The 26,282-nt window shown below is 45.3% G+C and overlaps 1 protein-coding gene across 16 annotated transcripts in view; it reads right to left on the bottom strand.

Annotated features, from left to right (window-relative positions):
- Positions 1 to 26,282, bottom strand: part of PLCL1 (phospholipase C like 1 (inactive)) — a 133,808-nt gene that overhangs the window by 51,212 nt on the left and 56,314 nt on the right. The gene's annotated exons all lie outside the window — the stretch shown is intronic.

Raw genomic sequence — 26,282 nt, 5'->3', positions numbered from 1 at the left:
TGGAATAATTAATAAAAATGAATAAGTTTTCTTCAGCCATTCCACAAATGCATAAATAATAGAGAAGATACATTTATGTAAAGATAATCCATGTTCTTCTGAACCTCAAAACACAACATCTTATCCCTTTCCACAATTCAGTTCCTTACTGAGCTATAAAATATACACAGCGCCTTGGTTGGTTGCAGCGTTGGAGACACTAAGTTTTCACGAGTGACATTTGCGTCTATTAAACTGCCTTCCAGATCTCAGTGACGGTTGTGACGAGTTGGTACCTGGTTGTGTCACCAAACAGTTTTGTTTGGGAAGCTTTCTGCAATTTTAGTGCAGCAACCACACTGAAATACTTCCCCACATATTAGCGACTCAAAACATTTCACAATAATTATAAACTACAAATAATTTCTTTCTGTGCATGATTTCCGTCTACTCTGTTAGTGTATAAACCATCCAACAGACACCATAAACATTTTTAAAACATCATTCAAAGCTGTAATTAATAGTCAAACACTTGTTAAAGTTGCTTTTTCCCTGGGCACCAGCAACACTTTTCCAGTTCTCTGCCTTCTGCTGTTGAAGGGAGTTTTGGTGCCTGGATGTGGAGCAAAAGGGGAGTCCCAAGGAGAGGAAAGGTCTGGAGAGGTGGGAATTGTTATGTTACTGATTATTTTTCTGCAGAAAAATAAAAGCCATTTATTTTTAGTACCAAGATATCTGTGCTTTTTGATGAAAATAGGCCACGGAATTAATCAGGGTTTTTTCAGGTGGAAAAGAAAACTAATTGGCCTCATGGAGAATCCACAAAAGTTGCTTTTTAACATTAAGCCTTAATCTCTCAAGGATTTGGAGGGAATCCTCTGTGTCCTCTTTCCCTGCTTTTATTTAGATGGCTGCTCCTGGTTTCGTACTGTTGCGTAGGGACCATCAGAATACATACAACAGCAGCTCTTTATCTCTGGGTAAGACTTCCCCATGTCTTTCAATCAACTGAATCAAATCCAAGTCTAATTCATGGACTGATGGCCTAAAATTAACGAGATTTGAGTATTATTGACATTGATAGGATTATTTTAACTGATATTAACAACCTCCCCAATCTGCCGTGCAATACACACAAACCCCGTAAAACCGCAATTGCTATTAGAGCTGAGCTATTAGTGCATCGGCTGCTCCCCTCGCGGTCTCTGCGGCACGGGAACGCGCTCAGCCTTTCAAAGCTGAGAGCTGCCCATTTAGATGTAATGAGACAGCTTTCATTCACAATTACCAAGAAGGTATTTATTGCAAAAGCTTCAAATGTGCTCCTGGAAGCTCAAGGGCTGCTTTCTCAGCCTGAAGAGCCTGTTTTCTAAAGGTTTCTAAAGGAGGGACTGGGAGGTCCGGGCTCAGCACGCTCCTAAAAGAGAATTTCTGCTGTTGAACACATCAGAGGGACTGAGTTTGGAAACAGTGGGACCAATAAGTCACCGGCAGCTGTGGGAAAACTCCACCCCATCCACCCTGACCTTTAACTACTCCATCTTCTGCTGTTTAAATCAAAGAGCTAACAGAAATAAATACATGGGACTAAGAGAAAAATAGGAATAAACATGCTCTCCACCTCATCCCACCCCCTTTGTCAAAAGTCTAGGACATAAATCGCTGGTCTGAAGTTAAGAAGCAGGGCGGTTGTAAGAGCTGTAGAGCAGCCCTGCACACAGAGGTCAAGCTCGTGAATTATTATTTGTTTGAAATTAAGTTACCTGAAGGGCCTCTAAAGCATCGACATTCTCCCAGGATTCTGCTAAGGAGGATGAGGAGGGCAGAAAGCATCACCTACCCAAACACCACGAGCCCTTAAAGAGCAGCACGGTTTCTGTGAAAGGAGGTGAAGTTCTAACAATGCTGAGAGCTAAGAGCTGCTTCCCCACAAACCAATTCACGTTTTCACCCGTGCTAAAAGAGCTTTATCCTGATCTTTGCCATTTCCCATGAACCTGGCGCTAAGAAATCAATACCAGACAGCTTAGTCTGTCCTCACTAATCGATCAGCGGTGCATCCTAAAAGCCATCTGCTCTGGAAACTCCACATAAGCCACTTCATTGGCCAAACCATTACCTGGTTGGTTTGTTTGTTTTTTTCTTTTTCCAGGAGAAACTAATGAGCTCTGTGGGGTAAGGTATCCCTGTCGTTGAAAATCTGGAAGCTCGTGGTGGGAAAATTCCACGGAATCCCAGAATATCAGGGACCAGAAGGGAGCTGGAAAGCTCATCCAGTGCAATCCCCCCATGGAGCAGGAACACCCAGATGAGGTTACACAGGAAGGTGTCCAGGCGGGTTGGAATGTCTGCAGAGAAGAAGACTCCACAACCTCCCTGGGCAGCGTGGGCCAGTGTTCTGTTACCCTCACCAGGAAGAAGTTTCTTCTCATATTTAAGTGGAACCTCCCGTGTTCCAGTTTGAACCCATTGCCCCTTGTCCTATCATTGGTTGTCACCGAGAAGAGCCTGGCTCCATCCTCCTGACACTCACCCTTTCCATATTGATCCCCATGAATGAGTCACCCCTCAGTCTCCTCTTGTCCAGCTCCAGAGCCCCAGCTCCCTCAGCCTTTCCTCACACGGGAGATGCTCCACTCCCTTCAGCATCTTGGTGGCTGCGCTGGACTCTCTCCAGCAGTTCCCTGTCCTGCTGGAACTGAGGGGCCACAACTGGACACAATATTCCAGGTGTGGTCTCACCAGGGCAGAGCAGAGGGGCAGGAGAACCTCTCTGACCTACTGACCACCCCCCTTCTCATCCACCCCAGGTACCATTGGCCTTCCTGGCCACAAGGGCCCAGTGCTGGCTCATGGTCATCCTGCTGTCCCCAGGACCCCCAGGTCCCTTTCCCCTACGCTGCTCTCTAATAGGTCATTCCCCAACTTATACTGGAACCTGGGGTTGTTCCTGCCCAGATGACAGACTCTACACTTGCCCTTGTTATATTTCATTAAATTTTTCCCCGCCCAACTCTCCAGCCTGTCCAGGTCTCTGGATGGCAGCACAGCCTCTGGCGTGTCAGCCGCTCCTCCCAGCTTGGTGTCATCAGCAAACTTGCTGACAGTCACTCTATTCCCTCGTCCAAATCATTGATGAATATATTAAATAATACCGGCCCCAGCACTGACCCCTGAGGCACTGCACTAGATACAGGCCTCAACTGGACTCTGCCCCATTGACCACGACTCTCTGGCTTCTTCCCTTCAGCCAGTTCACAGTCCACCTCACTACCCGATCACCCAGGCCGCACTCCCTCAGTTTAGCTGTGAGGATGCTGTGGAGACTGTGTGAAATGCTTTACTGAAGTCGAGATAGCCCACATCCACTGCTTTGCCAAAACGTATCTTTAAACATTAAATGAAGTCAGTGAGTCACTTGTGGCACTTAAAGCACCGTGCGGCAAGTTGACAAATAATGGTGTAATTTTTCTATAATGAAGTAAGCCAGAGCAGAGAAGGTTTATATAAACTGAGAGAACAGAGAAAGTCAATGTAGGGGCCAGGGCTGTGACAGGAAATGGGAAAAAAAATGGGAAAGCTGAAAAAACAATTTGATTAAGAAGGAATAAAAAGATGATTAGCATTAACTGTTTCCAACATTATGGAAAACAGAGCTTGCCAGACTAAACTGATATTCCTTCTTTTATAAGATTAAAAGTTTGGTTGATACACATAATAAAGTCATAATATATTTAGACTCTGTAATACATAATACACTCAGACTCTAATATATTGTGGTTTCTGCAATGCGTTTGACTTGGTACTGAATTACATTTTGATTAAGAAGATGATACAACAACAAAAACAAACTCAGAAGACATTAAATGGATCAAACACGAGATAAATCACGTGTCTCGAATGCAACAGTAAATGCGAAACGCTCATTGAGTGGATCTGCTTCAAACGGGATCCTGCTGGGACCCGTTCGCAGCCCAATGCTATTTAGCGTTTTTAGAGTGACCTGGAAGAAAGCATAAGATCAATATACATGGAGACTGGAGATGATATAAAGCCAAGATGTGAATAGTGATGAATAACCAATACTATGGGTCAGTGACCAAAAGTCAAAAGGACATGAAACACAAAGGCAGGCCTTAGTAATAGGACTCTGACTGAGGAACCAACCCCAACTTTGTCATCACAGATGATCAGCACAGAATATAACACAAAGATCACAACAGTATACTGGGTTGTATAAGCATAATATCTACTCAAAATCAAAAAGTTTTAATATCTTTATATTAGTGATACCCTCAGTTTAGAAAACACCTTGAAAACTGGAGGGAGTTCACAAGAGCCACAAGAATCAGGAAGATTTTGGAAAACACACTAAAGGAAGAGAATCCGGATTCTTTCTGTTCTATACACACGCGGTCCGGTCAGAGCGAACGCAGGAGCCCAAATTAATATATGGAATAACTTCAAGGGACAATTCTTATGCCCTAGTAAAGGCATATCTGGGCACTTTTATTCAGAATGTAATGGTTTCAGTTGAGTACTTTAATTAAATAGTGAATCAATGTATTTTTTAAAAATCCTTTAAATTACGTTTCCTTACGGACACCATAGCCACTCAAGATGTAGACTGACATTGTCATAGATTACAGATGATTATATAAAGATCGGTACCATCGGGGGATACATCCTCTCAATATCTGAAACAATACCAAACCAACCAACCAACCAAAAAACAAACAAACCCACAGGAAAAAAGATGCTGTAGTATCAGGGCTCTGGTATCACCAGCCACTCAGGGCCCAAAGTACTGTGGCCAATTTAATTTCATTCTGAATCTTACAACAATCCTCCAGGAATAAAACGTGTAATCCAATAAGCCACCCAAATCTCCACAGCCTAATCACATTATTTTAAGCCCTTTTTAATCAACTTAAATGATTTCTTCGTTAATCACACTTATGCTGATTCAGATCAACCCGAATCCTTAGATTTTGCAATGAGGTTATGAAAATCAATAAATCAAGGTAATGAGCCTGGTTTAATGGGAATATTTTTTAAAAATTCTGATAAAGTGTATATAATATATTCAATATCCTTAGCTGGGTTATAGGTATAAATTACGCTGCTGATATAAGAGCAGACTGCATCAAACCATTAAATACTCCACCACAGCGACAGCAGAGCTGATGGGGCTAAAACTAACATAAAGTGAAACAAGGATATCAATGGTCTACTTGGCGACAGGAGAACAAATTAAACGGCTCCTTTAAAAGCAAAACACAGATTTCCTCAATAATACAAAGGAAATAAATATTCAACACAGCTGTGGCACCCTCACTAAATCACATTATGTGAATCTAATAAATAGGCGTATTCCAAATTTTTCCCCGTGCTGATGCTGGATGTTTGCGCGACTCATCAAACCCACGAGTGACCGATGTAGGTTACAAGAGCTTTGAGAAGCCTTCACAGCAACCTGCGGCATCATAAGCATCCCATTTATTTAAAGAATCACTGCCTTGCTACGGTGATGTGCCACAATCTTTATCACATTTCTTCACACCATTCCTGAATGGTTTTTTTCCAGTAGACTGCTTGGGATACCTTCAGGACAAGCAGACTATATATCCAAAACACAACCCTTTTCATTTCTGACCACAAAGGGCAGGTAAGAGAAACAGATTTGAAACCTCTTCACCTCAACTACGACCCTTTGACCACGAGTTCCCCAATAATTAGGCACGATGCAATAAACAGTTGGAATAACACCAAATGTGTTTCTTACCTAAAAGCTTCAGTGTTATTGCTTTTCCTTTTTGTGTTTGAGGGTTCTTGTTCCTGCAGCACCAGAGAAGATCCACAGAAGTGCCCATTACCTCCAATCTTTCCATTTTATACGCTTTAAACAGCTATGACATGAAAAGAAGCCTATTTTGGCAGAGTTTTGTGCAGAGCTGGCCCAGAATAAAAGCAAACCCAAGTTCACAAGCAATCCATAGGCACAACGTCACCGAGAAAATGACACACTGCCCATAGTTTAACCAGAATTTTCAGAGAAGGACAATGTCTCTTATGAGATGCAGGTGTTTATGCTACAGGCCTGGAAGAATCTTCCCTTGTTTTCCTATTTAAGCCTGTGCAGAGAGACAATGTCTGGCAAATAAAGGTATTTTAAATACACGTCCTAGACATGTTTATACTCTGTTTGTGAATAACGCAGGGAATGGAGAATAAAGCTGCATTCGCATGGTTAGACACACACCCGAGACGGGGCCGTGAGCCGTTTCACCACCTCCCTTCCAAGAGAAACCTGTAAAATTATCAAAAAACATATTCTGGGCCATTCCAAGAGCAAATATCTCCCACACAAATAGCTCCTTGAAGCCTAGAGAGCAATTGTGTTTTGCCAGGGTGATCCAGAGCTCCAGCAGAGAGAAACTGGGAAAACCAGCACAATTACTTTGCTAGAATAATGGCAGAATTATACAAACGGAGCAACCGGAGCCCCTTCCATTGCTACCACTGATAGAGCTCTTCTTGAAACCGATACATAAACTGATACTAGTTCAGTCCGCGTGTATAATTTCAATTCGCTCTCATTTGTCACAGCGAATGATGTCAGATTTTAATTAAAATCTTTTAACTGAAAATTAAAATGTCAGTGGTGATGCACAGATGCTGCTGAACAGATTTATCTCCCCACTAATGTAAATTAAAAAAAGAGGGAACACCTCAGAGCAAGAGTTTCAAGGCATTCTCTGCTCAGCCAGCATCAGGGACCGAGCGCCACCAAATCAAGTCCCGGACCTGTATTTTCTTTCTATAAACACCTCTTGCACTCTTGCAGGATCAGGGACTACCCAGCTAAAGTCTATAAGTGAAATAGCGGGGGAATGTAAAAGCAAATCGCTCCTCAGCGCAGCGTATCAGTGCGGTGAGTGACTAATGTGTGACTCGGGAAAATCCAATGTCACTCATCAGATAGAACTGGGCAAACCCGCAGCCTTGAGCTCCACCTGGGGTACGGCCCTTTTAGCCCCATGATTACCATCCAGCTCGCAGGTATTTATATCAACAGCCTGTGCAATCTACAGTGGCACAAAGCAGCTCTTTCTTTTCTCCAAAGCTGATGGAGATGCTTCCAGAGGTTGCTCTGTTTGGTCCAAAGGAGGCAGAGTTAAGAACTTTGTTCGTGGCCACCAGCTTCAGCCTGAATATCTGAGTTCACACTGGTTTGGATAAGCCCATCATCACATGCAGCCAGGCCCTACTGATGCTGCACAAACGCCTTCTCTGACTCCACTAATAAAGCCCATTTGATAGCTTAACTTAACTGCCTACAAATTAAACAAAAGAGACAATAAAACGTTGCATATTGCAATGTACTCTTAGAGTGAACAGCAAGCTTTGGGTTTCTGCTGGTTTGATGAGTGTCTGCTGCTCAAGCTGCTCATGGTTTCAGCCTGATTTTCTGTCTCTGTGTTCTCAGTGACTGCACTTATCAACCTTCCCTCACTGCTGAGGGATCAACGTATCTACCAGGCGCTGGGAAGGGAAAATTATGTCTCTGCAGTGTTCAAAAGGCCGAAAAAAGAAAATGGTATTGCTAGTGGGCAGTCCAGTGCTGCTGTTTGTACAGGATGTGCCAGCTCCACAGAGCTGAATTTCATTACATATTTGCACATGGCAATTTGCACTGGACAGGAAATACTCTTCTCCTTAACTGAGTCTTGCTGCTAAAACAGAACAGCCAGAAAAAAGAGACCAGAGGTCAATTTCTTCTTCATGTCCAGCCTGAATCTCCCTCCTTTAGTTTAAACCATCAGCCCTGATCTCCTAGTTTATGGTTAAAACTTTTACCTCGGTTCTGCTGCCCATGTGGGGCCGTTAATCAGAGGCACATTTGGGGGGCTAGAGCTCAACAGACAGCACGTGCCCCAGACACCCCGCAGTGATTCACAGCATCCGCTTCAATTGCCAAAACTATTTAATAAACCGCTAGTAGACTTCAGGCTCGAAATCTCGCAGGGATGTTTAGACTGAGAGCTCGTACAGTGACAAACTCCTGGCTTTGAAAAAATGCTGTTAAAGCCTATCGTTGGGCATTTACACATCCTCCCTTTCGGTGTGAGACCCGCCATCTGCCTACCGCAATTTGCCAGTGATGCTGACGTACCGCCAGCCGCCGCGCTGCTGCCACAATGCAGACAACAACCTCTCCTGGTGTTGTCACCTGCACGCTGCTCACAGCCAAATTCTCCCTCCTCGCATCAGTCCCATCACCTGCAAGATCCCAAGCTCCCTCCGCAGAAGGCGAGCAGCATGTGAAACAGCAGCGTGTTCAAACATGGGGCTACTATCTCGTTTGAATTAGGTAATTTGAGTTAGATTGTAGTCCTAACCCATTGCAGGAACGTTCCTGAAAAGCAGGCATTTGGATTTATCGTATTTAAACACCCAGCTCTGCTCTCGTCTTGCCACAGTGATTCACTTCCCGCTGTGGGGGGCTATTTATCTCATATTCCCCTTGCAACGTAGAAGCCGTTGCTCCAGTCAAACCTTGCATTACAGATGGTTATTTTCTCCTTTATCATCAGCCCGCTAATAGTCTGTCTCCCAAGGAGGCAAAGCAGGGAGCTGAATGATGACGGCGGCGGCAGAGAAGCGATGCTGCTGGCGCAAGGGACCTCTCCCAGGGCTTTAAGCGGTTTGCGAAGGGCTGACTCCAGTGCCTCGCTGGCTGCATGTCACCGTGATTACACCGACTGGGTTATTCTGATTTACTGGGCAGAGACACAGAGAGGCAGGAAATTGGCCCAGCAATGATGTACTAATGTATACTCCTCTCCAGAAGCTCAGTGCTTCTAAACATGAAAACGTTAAAACCATGGTTTTGATAAGCATGACAAATCACATAAAGTCATTACAGTTTTATTAGAGGAAACATTTTCAAATACATTGATTAAATTTAGGAATAATGACTTGGACCTAAAGATATAAACCTCTAATCTCATCAGCCCTAATGATCTCCTGAAATAGAAGGGAGGAAGTCAGTGTCTTCGGGGCCAGGATATAAAGCACACAATGCACAACAGCAGCCCTTTATTGGCCTCACTGCAATGGGTAAAACTGGGTGAGAAGATAAAGACTGCGGAGAGCCAGATCACAATCCATACATTAAATATCTTCAGCTACCTGCAATTTTAACCACTGTTTAAAATCACTTAGTTCTCGAGCTCCAACAACCATCAAGACATTATTGTAATCAAAAAGCAGCAGTTAGTGTTACTCTGTGCATATTCACAATGTGGCATATGGAAAAATGAATGTGTTCAACCTGTGGTTGTCTTCGCAACGCAAATGGCTCCTGGTGTGCGCTTCCTGATGTATAAGTTGCATGCAAACAACCCACAGGCCAACCTGCTAACTCCTCAGTTTCAATCCGATTGCCCCTCACCTCCCTGACATGGACTGACAAAGAAAAAAACATCGCCACAAATAAACCAGGGGAAACAATTATCATCATCTTACATGTTTTCTGAAACACCAGCAAACATAAGAAACTGCTGATGCTATTAACAACTGTTCTTCCAAAGGTTGTACCCTTAAATTTAACATTGCTAGGGAAGAATAAAATAGCGAACAGTGCATCTTTGTGGACAACCAGAATTATTTCAGTGCTTTCCCTCACCCTCCCTCTTCTATGCAGTTTGGAGATTCATGTACTTCTCTTTCTCACAAGGACTACATCACAGGATAACAAATGATTTTGTTAAACTGTAATTTCAAATTCAAGGTATGTTTTCTTCCCTTTTACTTTATTACAGGAATAAACTTTCTATCATTCGTCTGTGTTTGGCATTAAATCTGTAGAGTGTACAAACACCGATGGGTGTTTGTTTGCTCTATCAATCTCTGTTCTAACAACCGGGAACTACATCTTATACTGCATTACACATATGAACTATTTAGAATGAACAAAAGGAGAAAAACAGGCTACCCACACACACTAAATATCTGATAGTAAAGTGAAAATAATCCATGTGGTAGCGCAGCTGCACATTAAGATAACTGAGTCTGTCCTCCACCACTCAAGCCACTGAGTTTCAGCCTTTTTCAGTTATTCTTTTTTTATCGCTGTAAATAAAAAGACTTCATTTCCAAGCTCTTCCCATCTTTATTTCTTCCCTTGAACTCACCTCTGAGAGACTTAATGAGGACAGAAAATTGATCGGCAAGTACATTTTATGCCTTATTTGAAAGCACATGATGTTTCGCACAAGTTCTCTTATGCAGGGAAGATATTTCTGGCAAGTCCTTCTCTTCCATAAAAATATTAAGGATTAAAAAGAGAGACGTGGCAGCCCAGGATTTGTGTTTAACATTCACATGCAAACCCCACCTTCACTTCATCGCTTTATGGACCATTATTTCTATGTGGGTTTTTTGTCTACTAGAGCTGCCTAATTCAAAATGAATGTACAGCTGTGCCTTGAGAAGCACAACACTAACCACAGAGTGACAGGACGGGGGAAATAACCAACCTTGCAGAGCACACCGGGTGCAAATTAGCTAACATGCAGCTACAGGAGGAGCAGGAAAAAAAAAACCCACCTCTCTGGGTTCCTGGGCCAGGCTCTCACCACCCTCAGGGGTCCAGCCTGAATGTCCGCTCCTTTAGTTTAAACCACCACCCCTTGTCCTATCACAAAAGGCCCTGCTCCAAAGTCTGTTCCCATCTTTCTTATGGGCCATTTTAAGTACAGAAAGACCACAATAAGGTCTCCACGGAGCTTCAGGTCTGGACATGAGGAGATCTTTTACAGTGAGGGTGGTGAGAGCCTGGCCCAGGTACCCAGAGAGGTGGTGGATGAACCATCCCTGGAGACATCCCAGGCCAGGCTGGACGGGGCTCTGAGCAACCTGAGCTGGTGAAGATGTCCCTGCTCATGGCAGGGGGGGCACTGGGGGAGCTGGGAAGGGCGCTTCAACCCATACTCTTCTATGATGCTATGAAAGCCCTTTCTGTGCCTCAAAGAGCCGAGGGCAGGAGCGGGAGGCCCATCACCTGGGGCAGCATCTTGCTCGCCGGTGACGCTGCAACACCAACAGCCCAGCCGGACCCAGGGCGAGTCCTGACCCAAGGGCTGCGGTTCCACAGCCATGGGGGCGACGGCAGGAGGGGTAAGAGAGGCGAGAGGCAGACAAGGACACGCCGTTTCCCTCCCTACGGGGTTAAACGCAACCCATGCAGAACATGGAGTTCACCAGGCTGCGCTGATGGTACCTGCGAGAAACGCAGGCATTGCTCCTGCCCATGTGCCATGGGTGCACAGGTACTTTGAGAAGCAGGAGGAGAATCACAGAATCCCAGAATGTCAGGGGTTGGAAGGGACCAGGAAAGCTCATCCAGTGCAATCCCCCCATGGAGCAGGAACACCCAGATGAGGTTACACAGGAAGGTGTCCAGGCGGGTTGGAATGTCTGCAGAGAAGGAGACTCCACAACCTCCCTGGGCAGCCTGGGCCAGGCTCTGCCACCCTCACCAGGAAGAAGATTCTTCTCACATTTAAGTGGAACCTCCTGTGTTCCAGTTTGCACCCATTACCCCTTGTCCTGTCACTGGTTGTCACCCAGAAGAGCCTGGCTCCATCCTCCTGACACTCACCCTTTCCATACTGATCCCCATGAATGAGTCACCCCTCAGTCTCCTCTTGTCCAGCTCCAGAGCCCCAGCTCCCTCAGCCTTTCCTCACACGGGAGATGCTCCACTCCCTTCAGCATCTTGGTGGCTGCGCTGGACTCTCTCCAGCAGTTCCCTGTCCTGCTGGAACTGAGGGGCCACAACTGGACACAATATTCCAGGTGTGGTCTCCCCAGGGCAGAGCAGAGGGGCAGGAGAACCTCTCTGACCTACTGACCACCCCCTTCTAATCCACCCCAGGTACCATTGGCCTTCCTGGCCACAAGGGCCCAGTGCTGGCTCATGGTCATCCTACTGTCCCCAGGACCCCCAGGTCCCTTTCCCCTACACTGCTCTCTAATAGGTCATTCCCCAACTTATACTGGAACCTGGGGTTGTTCCTGCCCAGATGACAGACTCTACACTTGCCCTTGTTATACTTCATTAAGCCACAGCCTGGCAGAATCCACAGCCCGGCCCCACCGCTCTGCAGCATCTGCTGCTGGGTCTCCCGGGGCTGCGTCCAGCCGCACACAGTGAGACACCCTGCCCTGGGCTCTGCTGCCGGGGAGCGGTGCCAAGGGGAGGGCAGCTGGCAAAAGCCAGTAAATCCTTCAGCTCAAGCCAGCAGAGATCCTGCTGGGCCCCCGCCAGCCCTGACGGCGGGTCGGATAAAGAGCAGTGCGCTCCAGGTAGCTCATAAAAAGAGATTAAGGCAACACAGTCAGTGAGACAGTTTCCTTCTGTTTGCCCACTCAGGCAGAACAATTTCCCCTCCCGATTAATCTCTGCCTTCCTCCGCTCAAGGGAGGGGGCTGTAAATTGACCCTGGTGGGGAGACACCAGGGTGCGCAGGTGGGGACATGGCAGAGCCACGTCCAGAACGGCCCCGCGTCCCCCCTGGGCACCGGGCTGTTTCTTTGGGAACACAGGTATAAAAGAGGCTTCATAAAAAGGAATTTTAAAAGCATTCAGCTGTCATATAACTAAACAATCTTTTCCACGGCACTAGCCATGCCCTAGCCAAGCTTCAGGGATGTCATCTGTCATGTCAGCATTCCCGTCTTCCCCAAGAAGGGCAAGGCTGGCTCCCCAAAGCTCAGTGTCCCTTAAACATCTCCATTAGAATGGATAAAAGAGAAAAAAAGAAGTGACAAAACATTATCATACAGCAGCCATGCAATTACTGACTGTACATGAAGTCCATGTTGGCTATGATTTTCCCTGAAATTCATAGAACACCACCCAAGTAATATCTCAATCGACAAAAAGCACTTGACCACCTACCAAATCCACCGAGCAAGCCTCGGGTACGGGTCTGCACAAACGGTTTGGAAAGATGGAGACCTGCAAAGGAACAAACACACCCGCTCCCTCATCCACGTGCCCAACGTCTGTCCTGTACTTCATACCAGGTACCGAAACGCAGCAGGACAAAACCAGCAGCACCCTGACTAACCAGCTACTCAATCAAGGTTTTGTGTGGGTTGGTTGGCATTTGTAGGGAAACACAACATAATAATGAAAAACAGCGCATAACAGGGTTCTCTTCGATAGTATTCAGTTTGTTTATCCAAGCTCAACAACTGATAGGTTAAATACCTTTAATGCACTGAAAATATTTGCTGTGTAATCCCCAAGAACCCCTACTCCCTTTAGCTGCCCTACTCCTTGTAGTCTGAGGTTTCTGTTAACTGTACCACAGGTCTCAAGGAAACAGGAAGATAAAGAACCCACATTCTCACTTCTGCAGCATCTCTATTGGAAGTGCTGCTCACCATACCCCTGTGTGGTGCCTCCACATACTCACACCTGTGTTTGCAGTTACTCCAAGTTCTTGACAGATCATAATTTTGAACCTTGTTCCCTGTGGAGAAACTTTCATCTCTCCATCTGATTCAAGCTTCTACAACATGACGGTTAAGCACAACATCCGAGCCCTGAGGTCAGATTACTACAATTTATTTCAACATTGTGCGTAAGAGAAAGAATCAGCTCGCAGCGGGAATCCGTGTGAACAATTAAAACCACAACAGAGGTGGCTTTCTCAGCTGTCAAGTGGCCATTCATGTTATATTTAGTCAGTTAGGCATATTGCTGATGGTTTAAAAGGAAGAGTAATACAGTTTGTGGACAAAGACAGTTTTGTTGTGGAACTGCACAGGTGTGACACAATAGGTTTGGCCTCGCCCTGCGACAAAAATGGGCTGTTTTAACCTAATTTCTGCCCAACGCCTTTGTCTTCTGCCACGCACTTCACCATTGGCCGCACATTCTGGGAAGAGCTATAGTGTTATTAATATACTTATTATACTTTATATATAGATATATATATATATATATATATACCTGGAGCTGCTGCGGTGCCACCCAGCTGCAAAACAGCCCACGGACAAGAAGGTCACTGTAATTAGCAGGTGACACTGAGATGGTTTCAGAAATGGAGAAGTCTTTCGTCTGTCATTTTCTGTTTCACAGCCTGTCCCCAAGTCTCTAATGATATGTATTCACACCTCCACAAAGAATTTAATGGCAGTGGAAAGAGATTGTTCACCTGCAAGCAACACATCATTTTCCTCTAAAACGTGGAGATGTCACTAGGAAAGGAATCCCAAGTGTCTTCGGATTATTTAACTGTCCACACAAAGTCTGCGCGTACACCTTGAAATGAAAGGTTCCCTTCCGTTTAAAAAGCACATATAATTTTAAGAGTTGAAGTATGGAAAGGCCACACTAAGGTCTCCCCGGAGCTTCTCTTCTCCAGGCTGAACACCCAACTCAGCTTGTCCCACAGCAGAGCTGGAAAACACCGAGGGGCTGCAAGACTGTGATTCATCCTTCAGAAGATCTCAACATCTATGGGATTTCCATTAATTCGCCCCACAAAAATTCCTCCTCTGGTTCCAACTCCAACACGGAAGATAGGGAAAGACTGAATATGGAAAGGAAGGAAGGATTTTAAAAAAGAAATATGAGACACAGGGAAAACCCGTCATTAAATTTAAATTAAGATGAAAAGGTGCTTGATTAGTGAAAACAACAATAGGAGGAGGTTTTCCCTGTGACCAAAGCACGTCCCCAAAAGATGCCTCCCACAGACACTGGGAAGCAACAGAGCAGCTGCCAAGTCTGTTCTGACATTGTAATCACTCCCTTAACCACAAATCCCCCTGATATCTCTTTGCTACAGAATTTTGTTGTTGTTGTTGTCAAAGAAGCTTTAGAAATAAAGACCTTTTCCATTTGGTCTACATGGTATTTTAGTTCAACTGATGAGTCTGGTATAGTAATTCCTACACTCATTACTGCAGCCTGCATTCAAAACCAAAACCTGCTCTAGAAGCCATGGTTCCTGTATATCTGGGAGCTGCGTTTACCGCAAGAATGCTGGAAAGAGGAATAAATTTAAACCTTTCTGTATTCATTAAAACACATAATGAGAAAATTGCTGCCTCGAGCAGTAAAAGGTAACTTGTTGTGGCTGATGAAGGCAGCAGAGCTCATTTGTAAATACAGTAAGTGCTATTTCAGCTACCCTGGCCTTGAATCAAAGAGTCGGGCTGTTGTTCATTCACAAAGTGATGGGATTCCTGCGGTCTGGAAGGGCCCCAGCGTTGGGTATTGATCCCACCGAAGTGCAAAGCTGCAAAGAACAGGATCCTCTGCTCACTGAGGCCGGGACAGCTTAAGGGACGCAAATTAAACACTGGTGCCTCTGAGCTGCTGGACCAGTCCAGAGCAACCATTGCGTCCGGAGCTTTAGGAGCAAAAATAAAGCAATCTGCACTGAAAAAACAGGAGGGAAGCACGATGTTCTGTAATAGCCACGGTTAGTTCTGGAACTGCCCAAACCGGCAGGGAATAACCTCTCCCCCACCTTTGTAATCAGAAACAAACCACAGGAATATTTCCTCACCACCTTGCATCACCAAACAAACAGTAACACTCTTCATCCTGAAAACAAATGATGCCACAGGAAACTATGGAGTCAGCAGGGCAATGGGAGGAAAATATCCCCAGGCAGCTCCTCAGTCTGTTGGTGGAGTCGGGAGCTTCACAGAATGATCAAATAATCCAGGACCTTCAAAGGCCATTGAGTCCAATCCATATTTGGGCTCCTCAGGCACAGACACAGCCCCTACTCCTGGCACTACACCAGTGCTGGTACATTCAATATTGCATATGGCTCTTTGTAACTGATGCATCCTGATAGATCCATTGCCATTCAGACAGCTACAGGCACCAACTGGAGCCACCAAGCCCTCCATGGGACTTTGATCTGCTGTTCCATCTGTACCTTTGTAGCAAAATCCATCATAACCAGTTTGGTACAAACTAGCAGGTGACAGCAGAGGAACATCCGTATGAACCCGAACCGAGACAAAGACATTTATTACTATTTCACCACGCTGAGTTTAACACGTTGCCTTTCACCTATCACATTAAGCAAGGGCAAGGCACTTTCCCACACTCACAGCAGTGGAGTCATATCATGCATTCAGAGCTAATTATCTGATATGCTGTTTAAACCCTGTCATTATGCATGTCGAATAAGGAGAACACAAAATGTAGCTGCCAGGCAAGTAAGATGGACACAGAAATCCTGAGAAAAGAGCGATTTAAGACCTAGAAAAGTTTGTCAAGAAACGATGGCAAAAGCATCATCCGTGCTTAACAGTCATGACTGGCAAGGCCAGATCATGACAGTGAGTACTATGAGTCCAAAAGGATGTTGTACCTCCAAAATGACATCTTTTTAAGCCATAAAAAGCCCAGAAAATGTCTGCTGCTTTGTCACAGCGAATATGTACTTGATTAAAAAGCTGCCCAAGCACCGGGACACCAGAATTCTTTGCTCCATCCTGGTTTGTGCTACAGAGAGCGTGAGTGTGGATGGTCCACAGGGCACCAGGCACCGCGCAGAGGTAAAGCTGCCAAGCAGCAAAAGCGGCCAAGCTCCATTAATCACTGACAAGGCATCCTGATGCTAAACGCTTCACGTTCATCCTTGCCTGAGCTTTTCACTTCGCAGTGTATTATAAACAGAGCTTGGCTCCAGAACCTCAGTGAAACCCCCCCAACAAAGCCACATTTTTCAAACTGTCATCCCCAGCAGTCCTGATCATCCTCAGATGTTCCTCCGTATTTACATTATGTACATTAAGAACATTTTAAACTATTCTTCCAGCCCAACAAACGGGCGCTGACAATAATTTGGACGCTGGCACTATCTGCGGCAGGCAGACGCTACCGTGCTCCATAGACGAGGGAGCTATTTTTATATTGAGCATGTGGGCAGGCAAAGCTTTTCAGAACAGGCAGACACTAGAGAAATGTTTGCTCCTTTTTTCTGCTGCTCCCTGCAGGAACGGCATGTTTTAACCAAGGAAGAGATAAGAAACCTGTGGCTCTCCACAGAGTGACACCATCTCCATCTCAACAAGGGCTTGAGAGGTTTTTATATAACGGTCCTTGACAGGAAAAGCTTCCTGTTGATGTTAGATTAGGCCAAATTCTTCCTTAGGGTAACTCTGAACTGCAAAATGGAATTGAACTAGAGACTGTATATTAATGTTTACAAATATACAAAGGGTGAGTGTCATGAGGATGGAGCCAGGCTCTTCTTGGTGACAAACAATGGTAGGACAAGGGGTAATGGGTTTAAGCTGGAACACAAGAGGTTCCACTTAAATTTGAGAAGAAACTTCTTCTCAGTGAGTGTAACAGAACACTGGCCCAGGCTGCCCAGGGGGGTTGTGGAGTCTCCTTCTGTGCAGACATTCCAACCCGCCTGGACACCTTCCTGTGTAACCTCATCTGGGTGTTCCTGCTCCATGGGGGGATTGCACTGGATGAGCTTTCCAGGGCCCTTCCAATCCCTAGCATTCTACGACTCTATGATTGACTTGCTGTGGTCATTGTTTTTAGCTACACTTCGGCTTATCCTCTTCCCAGGACTTCAGCTCCCCAGTGGAAGAGAAGGCCATGAGAGCTGGGAGAACATGATATGCCTTATGACACATCTGTCTGTACGCCCTTCTGGTGAGAAAGGCTTAAATTCTGGTGCTTCTGTCATAAAAATTACCAGGGACCCAGCACAGGGCAGTCCAACAGATGAGCCACATTTCTGTGCCGGTGTTCAGAGGCTGATAGGATGGTGAAAGCTCTTGCAATTTTCTTGCCATTCAAACGGAAGCCTCAGCTGTGCAAATTCCAAATCAGCAGAGTGCAGCAACTGGAGATAAGAGAGTCAATGTACCTCGGCTTCCAAGTCGGGGCTCTTTAAGTCGTTACTCAGTAAAATACTTGTGCACTCAGCATCTCACAATGCAGCGGGCTGCCTGCTCTCTTAAAAATCAGTGCTTCTCCAGAAACAGCCTCCAACTTCCAGAGCGAATGGGAGGCAAATCTCCTGTTTGCTCAGCTCCATAGAGACCAAAAACCCTCTTAAAACAATCACTACTTCTTCCAGGCTACAACTGAACATCAGGCCTTTTAATTGCTCTCAGAAAAATCACTGCAGGGCACAGTCCAACGCTCTCTGCTAAAAGATCACAGGCATCCTGCACTGGTGACAAGTGGGTTCTAAAGAGACACTTCACCTACTCACCGCCTGTGCATTCACGATGCTCGGTGTCTATCCAGGCTGGAGCTTCAACGCCTGTAGTAACAAGCTGCAAAAACATGTCAGCAGAATTTGAGCTGCAGTTGCCAAGTGTCAAAATAGGATAGCGTTTAAACATTTGCAAATTTTGCTTACGATACAGCAGCACAAGGCAAATATACCACCATTAGCATTTCAAAAATAGCTTCTGAGTGAAGGGAAGCTTTAAAAATAACTTTGTTTTCTCCTGGCATCCCTGTGCTAATAGATTCTACTTTTAATTTTAAAAGTCTCTTGTAGCCAGGCACAAGGCGTCACCATCTCCTTATGCAATTTAAGTTCCTCCGGCAAAGCGGATCAGACTGTGGTTCACCCCTCGCTTCTCTTCCGCAAACCCAGTAGAGTTTGTGCCCAGGTTGGTGGCTCATGCCACTCCAGGTGTCCCCGTCCCACCCACAGGTGACAGTGAGCTCACAGTGATACTGTTGGGAGGGAGCTCTTCCAAGTGAACTGCATCACGTCACCGAGAAATATTATTAGCTTCTCTTATAGATAAAGCAGCTGAGCCAGATAAATGAATTTGTTTATCTAAAGTCAGCAAATCACCTCTTGTACCATCGTTAGTACCGCAGCAGACAGGAAAGCACTAAAGCGACAGGAAAGTACTAAAGCGACAGGAATCAACACAAAACTATAAGGTAGAAAAAACTGAGATTCCTACTGAAAAAAAAGAGTATAATTATGTGATGAACAACAGTACCGTAATGTATAACTGCAGGGGCAGTGAATTCTATTTACACAGGCTGTCCTTATCCATAGGACGCTTTGCTGTGCAACGCCAACATTTTTCCAAACCATTTTATGCGTGCGTTGCAAAACACACTGAGCTGTTTATCTGTCAGTACATGGTTTTTTCCCCCTTTTCCTTTCATTATCTTCTCAGGTTTCCAACCCAGCTCTGTGGTTTGTAAACACCGCTAACTAATTCAAGAATGATCTACCCGGAAATCTCCTCAGCTAAGATAGAGAAAGCATTACTAACACAGATAAAGATGATTCATTTTGTTTCTATTAGCCACAAGGACACGACAAACAGCTGAGAAGATCTAAAATTACACACTTAACGTGAAGCAACGCTAAATTTGAGTACGGTGCTGAAACAACAACACTGTGTAAGCAAGAATTCTGCAAGTGAGGTCCTCCGGAAAGCAAGTTATTCACCTGACTTTTAATCTCCTTGGCCCAATACAGCTCCGGTGGTCAACATATTAATACTCGATATATTAATACTCGGCAAGCTCTGGGCAGCTCCAAGACCTAATGCACTTTTTGATAAAGTAAATATGAAGGTAAGAACTTATTTTCTTCCTGTGAAGAAAATTTCTGCTGATCTTGATTGTTCAAAGAGAGAACAAATGTGATTAGCTGAATTTTAGTCTAAACTTGCCACTGCGAAGGAGCAGTTCTGGCTCCTGTGTTTCTTAACATAATAAAACAGTGTTTTGCTTTATTTACCTTCTTCACACAGTACAGTTCTGACAACATATTATCTTCAAACTGTGGTTATATGCAGCATTTGTTCCCACGTTGTTTTTGGGCTTTTCTTTAACATGGGAGGCAAAATGGCTATAAGCTACCTGATTAATTTCTAGAGAAGGAATACAAGTTATTATTAAAATGACATAATCAGTCATTTTTAGTCCAAATATTTTAAAGACTACTACATTTTCAAATAAGAGTTTTTAATGTGTTGTTTGGGTTTTTTTCTATATGCATTTTTGAATCCTAATCTTAAAAGAAACAAACCCAAAAAGTCTTTCCAGGACTATTTTAGTATCTCAGCAAATAGGAGTGGAATAGCTCAAACTGACAGTAAATTCAATTGTGTTGGGAAACTTTCCATTTTGGCAGTGTTAGCTTTACAGCTGAGCTGGATGATCTTAAAGCTTTTTTCCAGCCTCAATGATCCCGTGATTCTGTGCCAAAGCCCCTGTGCACCTAACGCTCATCTTCCAACCCCGACCAACTCGTTTGGAAAAAGAAATATAAGGAGGAAAACATGAATTTAAATCAAATCAGGCGGGCAGACTGCACAAACGCAGAGAGATGAGGGAAACATAGAGTGCAAATGTTGTCAGAAATCCATCAGCACATGCTGCCAGTTTTCCATTTCACTCCTAACCCAGGCGAGCGCCAACCCTATAGCAACACGGTAAAGCTCAGCTTTGGCAGCTTAGTGTGTGCTAAAATATATATAATTATTGATGGTGCAAACTTGTACGTAAGAATCAGCAACAACCCTGAGGTCCAGGAAACACTTTAGCTCACAAAACCAACAGAATTTCTTTAGGAGTTTCAGGAATGGTTCACCTGTTGGTACCTTATCTTCCCAGTTATTAACACTCACAAAAACGCATTGCCAATATTTATCAACAGATTACAGAATCCCAGAATGTCAGGGGTTGGAAGGGCCCTGGAAAGCTCATCCAGTGCAATCCCCCCATGGAGCAGGAACACCCAGATGAGGTTACACAGGAAGGTGTCCAGGCGGGTTGGAATGTCTGCAGAGAAGGAGACTCCACAACCCCCCTGGGCAGCCTGGGCCAGGCTCTGCCACCCTCACCATGAACAAGTTTCTTCTCATGTTTAAGTGGAACCTCCTGTGTTCCAGTTTGCACCCATTGCCCCTTGTTCTACCGTTGGTTGTCACCGAGAAGAGCCTGGCTCCATCCTCCTGACACTCCCCCTTTCCATATTGATCCCCAGGAATGAGTCTCCTCAGTCTCCTCTTGTCCAGCTCCAGAGCCCCAGCTCCCTCAGCCTTTCCTCACACGGGAGATGCTCCACTCCCTTCAGCATCTTGGTGGCTGCGCTGGACTCTCTCCAGCAGTTCCCTGTCCTGCTGGAACTGAGGGGCCACAACTGGACACAATATTCCAGGTGTGGTCTCCCCAGGGCAGAGCAGAGGGGCAGGAGAACCTCTCTGACCTACTGACCACCCCCTTCTAACCCACCCCAGGTACCATTGGCCTTCCTGGCCACAAGGGCCCAGTGCTGGCTCATGGTCATCCTGCTCTCCCCAGGACCCCCAGGTCCCTTTCCCCTACACTGCTATGTGGCAGTCCCTCCCTGAAGCTGTCAGAAATCGTTATTGCCATCTTTCAGGAATTAGTATGAGGTATAATAAGAGAAGTCCTGCGCAGCACTCGGACTGCGGCCCTCACTTCAGCGGAGGCGGGTGAAGGGCCCAAGGGCCTGGAGCGTTACCTTCAACATACATAAAACCACAATATTTATGTTGTGCTGTACAACTGTACACGGCTTAGATAATAATAAATAGATGTGATTCAGCCTGAGGATTACAGCACTGATTTCATGTCTGGCCTTTAAAGGTCCCCAGACAACACCCGCAGCCTCACAAATGTAACCGCTGAACGCATTTCATGGGCATCATTCCCAGGGCCTCGGAAAACAATGTGTTTTGTGAAAATAGCATCCGAACTACACAGGCTCTTTAACCACCAACAAAGCCCCGTTTGATGCGCCGCATTCCAGGAAGCACAGCTCAGTGTGATTTTATCTGTCTGTTGTCAGGCTCCTTGTGCCTTTTGTTGAAAAACTAACACAGCTCCACAACGGGGGAGAAAATATTCCCTGCTAATAAACTATGCAGCCAGAAAACAGTTGATATTAAAAAAGGAACTGCCGTACCAAGTTTCTCTTGTGTCACGCTGTTTTCTTCCTTCAATGACCTAAAAATGCTCACCTCCCAGAATTAGGGTCTTTCTTCGTGCCACCTGTATCGACCAAAGCATTTGTACTAATCCAGCTCGCAAGGCAAAAACAAGAACATGTTCAGATGCACCCCCTTCAATTTCCAATATCTGTGCATTGCCCAGTTTGCTTTTAATTCATTAGCCAAGATTATCATCTCGCTGCAGTCAGTGGGAGGCCTTACAAAAGAGAAGGATGCTTCCTTCCTCCCAAGGGCAGGATGCTTATGTCTCAGCATAAATCTCATTTTCCATATGCACGTAGGCCCACACAAGCAAATCAAGTACGTTCTGCTCTAATGACAGCGCACATCCAGGAGGAGAAAGTCTTTGCTTGCACTTCCATATGCAAACTCAACCAACAATACGTACGAGAAGACAGGAACAGGGCTCATTGTTCGTAAGTACATGTTAGCAAATTAACGTCAAAATCTCGGGTTTTAAATCCACTTGGCAGGTTAATTCAATACAGTGGGAGTTTTTCGGATTTTGCTTTTAATCAAAAAGACGCATATTACTAGTTCAAGCAATTTAGAGAAATCTGAGTGTATTACATAACCAGTGGTTTTTAATCATGAAAGCATATAACCCTATCAAAACAAAAAGCAAGCTGACAAATCTACCACTGGTTAAAACATACTAAGTAGGAATTATATTTTTAGCCTTTAATACTTTGGAGTATTAAATTAATACAGAGTCCTAAACAAACCGTCCTGTTAGGCTGTAGCCACCATCAAATCAACCTGCCCTACTAACCAGGGTTACACTTTAGGGCCCATTTTAAACACTGGAAGGGTCTGAGAGTGCCACAGGCCTTTGGAATTTCCCCAGTTCCCCAAGATTTGTTAAAAATGAAGGTGATTATTTCAGAGAGAGCTGCAGCCATCCTGCCCTTCGTCTCAAGAGAAATAACCCCTGAGCATCTCTGCTGCTGCTGCGTCTGTAATTATACCAAGCATCGCCCCTTACGCGTTAATTAGCTCTCTGGAAAGTGCCATTTAGCCTGTTCTCTCCCGAGACTGAGTCACCTGTTTCAAATCCCCATCTCCATCTTGTCTTCACAGACAACAAAACAGTTTTGAATAAGTCATTTTTATAAATACTACCTCACAGATGCAGCTACTTGTGCACTGGCACATCACCTCCTTGTGCAGGCACGTAAATCTGCGAGTGAATATATCAACAGGCAATTGTGGTTTCTCACATATGAGATTAACCCAGCGCTCCTCAAACAAGGGCCTGCTTTGAAGGACTTCATAAACATATTTAGCATAAAGCACTTTGCATCCTGAGCGGGGCTTCTGGAAATTACCAGAATATAAATAATATCAAGCAGGCGCTGAGCTGGGGTGTCAGCGAGCAGAGGTGACCCCATGCAGGGCTGGACACTGATGTCCCCAGGGGACAGGGGACCTTGCCCAGCTAAGCTCAACTATTTCAAGCTCATCGTGCCTCCTCCCTTTGCACGAGCTACTGCTGCATATGCGCACAGATGATGTTGCCTCATGCCTTTAATGGTCATTTGTGGCCCCAAAAAATTTTAAAGGCAGCTAGAACGGCGACAGATGCCCTTATGTTAGTTTCACAGAGGAATAAATATAGTAAATTATCTATCATATTTCAGACCCGTATTTTGCATTGTGTAAGCAACCAGACTCCTTCCTCATTCCAGAAAACTTCCAGTCTCCCTTCCACGCTCCAGAATAGCAAGGGGTATACAATTAAATGTAAAAAGTTGCAGCACAAACTTTCTACATCTCTGCTCTCACCTACAAACACAGGGATATTTGTCATGTCCAAGAAGGCAAAGCAGCCTGCACATACAGCTATCATTAACTAAATCTGTGCCTCCTGATACTCCTCACTTTCCACCCTCATCTATTATTTTCCTTCCTCTCACTTGAAGGAGCACACTCAGGCTCCCTGAGGTGCTGGGGTAAAGCTGAAAAACAGGCTGTATTTAATAATCAAAACTGTGTCTATTTTATTTATCTAGGCAGTTTCTCTGAACTCACTGATCATATTTGCATGAGAGCTCCTCATCTGGACTAACCTGATGCTACAGGAAGAAAAAAAAGACACCACAATTCATAAATAATTGAAATTTCATGAAAAACTTACACTTCGGGAGCTATTCTGCTCGACACTTTGCTGCTAATCTTTCAAAAACTGTCCACTACTTGTTGGCCAGTAAGTACCAGTGCCATTACAATGAAAAATGTTGTCATCTGCAAAATGTTACTTACTTTATTTCTGATGATAACTGCTGTCTCCACACACATGACACACAAAATAGACTTGGACTTACCTAGGTTTTTAAACAGTTTTACTTTAACTACAGAATTTAGCTTTTACTCTAGAGGGTTTTTTTCTGGTAGTTAAGCACTTGCAATTCAATTTCCTTAATTTATGAACTCACAGAATCACAGAATCCCAGGATGTCAGGGGTTGGAAGGGACCTGGAAAGCTCATCCAGTGCAATCCCCCCATGGAGCAGGAACACCCAGATGAGGTTACACAGGAAGGTGTCCAGGCGGGTTGGAATGTCTGCACAGAAGGAGACTCCACAACCCCCCTGGGCAGCCTGGGCCAGGCTCTGCCACCCTCACCAGGAACAAGTTTCTTCTCAAATTCAAGTGGAACCTCCTGTGTTCCAGTTTGCACCCATTGCCCCTTGTCCTATCACTGATTGTCACACAGAAGAGCCTGGCTCCTTCCTCCTGACACTCCCCCTTTCCATATTGATCCCCATGAATGAGTCACCCCTCAGTCTCCTCTTGTCCAGCTCCAGAGCCCCAGCTCCCTCAGCCTTTCCTCACACGGGAGATGCTCCACTCCCTTCAGCATCTTGGTGGCTGCGCTGGACTCTCTCCAGCAGTTCCCTGTCCTGCTGGAACTGAGGGGCCACAACTGGACACAATATTCCAGGTGTGGTCTCCCCAGGGCAGAGCAGAGGGGCAGGAGAACCTCTCTGACCTACTGACCACCCCCTTCTAATCCACCCCAGGTACCATTGGCCTTCCTGGCCACAAGGGCCCAGTGCTGGCTCATGGTCATCCTGCTGTCCACCAGGACCCCCAGGTCCCTCTCCCCTACACTGCTCTCCAATAGGTCATTCCCCAACTTATACTGGAACCTGGGGTTCTTCCTGCCCAGATGACAGACTCTACACTTGCCCTTGTTATATTTCATTAAATTTTTCCCCGCCCAACTCTCCAGCCTGTCCAGGTCTCTGGATGGCAGCACAGCCTCTGGCGTGCCAGCCACTCCTCCCAGCTTGGTGTCATCAGCAAACCTGCTGATAGTGCACTCTATTCCCAGAAACAGCTGTTCAGGATACAAACTTTGCCTCAGAACCTTCACTCCGCTGTGTTCATCCCGAGCACGACTGCACTAGCACTGCAGCGCTGATTTGATCCACTCTCATACATCTCCAGCATCCCACCTATACTCACCCCAGGATCAGGGTTGGCTTTACATTCCTGGGAAGAGACACTTTACATGGGTAATCACCAGGATAGCTGGAATTCCCCACATAAGGCAGGGGCAGCAGTGGGGAGAAGGGAACAGGCTGAGAGGCAGAGGTGATGGTGTATTTGCAGGAGTCTCAATTATCTCGTGGAGTTGACTGCGTCTCTCTCAGGTCCTTGTAAAGGTATTATACTGTCCAACCGGCACAAAAAAACCCAACCAAACAACCAACCAAATGCAGAAAATGAAACGGAAAGAAGTGGAACACATGATGCAACTAGTGGGAAATTACTGACTCCCTGACTTGAATTCCCTGTATATCTTTCAGGGGATTACTGATAACTCTTCTGAAGTCTGAAAGAAACGACACACATTGGGCTTAAAAAACACGTATTTCCTTGGAGAAAAAAAGATAAAAAAATCTCACCTTCTCATCCATCCACCTCCCTTTTCCATGTTAGTAAGACAGAGAGGAAACATAGCTGTCTGACAATTCATTTGCTCCAGTTTATTGATTTCTCACACGGAGCCATGCTCCCCAGACCGTGATGTCATTTATTTCCATGGCAACTGTATAACATCAGAGGACTAGAGCTAAGCAGGTGGAGGAAAAGCAAGAAGCAGAATTTACCCTTCCGGATTAATATTTAAAACATAAGTCATGCCATCGGTGCCAGCCGTCCCCGTCCTTTGCAGGATGAGCCTCTGGCCACACAGCTGGCTCGGAAGATCCTTGTTCTGCAAAGGAGATGGCGTGGAAGCGGTCCAGGGA

This window comes from Columba livia, chromosome 7 (genome assembly GCF_036013475.1).
Source record: "Columba livia isolate bColLiv1 breed racing homer chromosome 7, bColLiv1.pat.W.v2, whole genome shotgun sequence".
Lineage (NCBI taxonomy): Eukaryota > Metazoa > Chordata > Aves > Columbiformes > Columbidae > Columba > Columba livia.
The sequence above is the reverse complement of the archived record's forward strand: the minus strand, read 5'-3'. Positions and strand labels throughout refer to the sequence as shown.